This window comes from Solea senegalensis, linkage group LG7 (assembly GCF_019176455.1).
Source record: "Solea senegalensis isolate Sse05_10M linkage group LG7, IFAPA_SoseM_1, whole genome shotgun sequence".
In the NCBI taxonomy this organism is placed as follows: Eukaryota; Metazoa; Chordata; class Actinopteri; order Pleuronectiformes; family Soleidae; genus Solea; species Solea senegalensis.
Window position 1 is genome coordinate 23,436,467 of NC_058027.1, and position 1,980 is coordinate 23,438,446.

The following is a 1,980-nucleotide window of genomic DNA, read 5'->3' on the forward strand; positions in this document are numbered from 1 at the left end:
TTTTCGTCTCCCCAACTGTGACACCACCACTCAAGAGGTTGAGTATTTATTTAAGGGCTGCAAAGACTAATTGCCAATCAGCTTAATAAATGTGATTTTTCTGATTTCTTTGCTCCATATAACAATTAAATGTCTTAAATTTGTGGACAAAACGAGACATTTGAGAATGTCATCAACTAATAACATAACTGAAAGGTTAATTTATTATGAAAATATACATTGTCTGCACATGAAGGTAATAAGAAGTAAAATGATTTCTGGTTTTAATTTAACAAAGAAAGTGAAATGACAGCACAAACGACACAACCCATTCTGTCAGTAACTTTAATCTTCATCTGTTACGCAAGGCAAACATACTGTTGGCAACAGACACGATTAAGTTAGCTGAGGGGCCACAGTGATTATAAACATCTACGTAGAACATAAGAGTCGTATTAACACTGTACAAGTCCCACTGAATGCTGGGACGTGTGAAAGAGCAGCACTCTACAAACACTTTGAGGCCTTGGTGCAGTTCACAAGCTTTTCCGCATCACACACTGACTGTAAGACAAATTTGTGACAAATTTGTGATAAATATTAATACTACTTTAAACAATTTTCTCCCAGATAACAAAACTCTTCTGATTCTGAATAGTCCTTGTTTACAAGTAAAAAAAACAAAGTGTAGTGTAACGCCTCACCAGTCACTGCATAGTGCATTGTTTTCAGTCAATGGCATGAGTTTGTTGACACACACGTCACATGTCTTAACGCTGATTTAAGTAAAGTGAACAAAAAGTGCTTTTAGAGTTTTCAAATGTTGCTCCACAGCAATGGAGGAACACTTTAATGTAAAAATGTTTTACATTCTCAAAGTAAAATAAAAACCAAGAATGAGTTTAAGATACAAAATCAACCATAAATACTTTAAATTAATCTATATTACAGGTAATAAAGGTTACTGAAAAGTAACCTTTTGTTAGAAGCTTGACATCAGCCACTGAATTGGTCATGTAGTAATGACTTAGTAACTCGTTATCACATGGCACTTTTCCATTATACTCTAGCTCAACGAGACTCGATTTTTTTTTTTGCTTTTACATTGGGGCTAGTATTTTTAGTACCTGCTCTGGTGAGGTTCCAAGCCAGCTGAGCCAATACTAAAATGTGACATTAACAGATTGCTGGTCACTGATTGGTCAGAGAGTAACTCACAGTCACTGAAAGAGTCATGAGCGTGAAGTCTGACACATGAATCAAACCGAACAATGCCGAACTGTAGATAGTTAAAAGACTTATTCCTGAAATTTCTAAAATCTCAAGTCCCAGTGTCAGGAGGTACTACTGATGGAAAACAATGTGTCTGATACCAAACCGAGTAGAGCCGTTTGGTTCAAAAGCTCAGCATAGATGTGACGTTGGCCCCTGTTGTCACTCTTGGTCCTTTCAGCAGCATCTACTGCACTGGTTAGTCAAAACTGTAAAATGTGCCTTTGATCCAAACTTCCTCTTGGATAAGTGTTGTTACGTTTATTGTTGGCAATTAGTATCTACTCTAAAAAACGCAGGACTCATTTTTGGCAACATGTAGGTGATATTGACATTCACACAGGCACAAATAAAAAAAAGATTTTTGAACCATGGTCAAAGAATTTCTTCAATTCTTTTTGAATTCACAGGGAACCTACAAAAAAGTCATATTAGTATGACGTCCAAATTTTGACAAAAAATCATAGGTTAGCATGACGTCCAAATTTTGACAAAAAAGTCATACTTTAGTATGTCGTCCAAATTTTGACAAAAAAGTCATAGATTAGTATGTGGTCCAAATTTTGATTAAAAAAAGTCATTGGTAAGTTTGTCATCCAAATTTAGACAAAAAAGTCTTACTTTAGTATGTGGTCCAAATTCTGAAAAAAAGGGATACTTAAATATGTGGTCCAAATTTTGACAAAAAAGTCATACTTTAGTATATCGTCCAAATTTTGACAAAAAGGC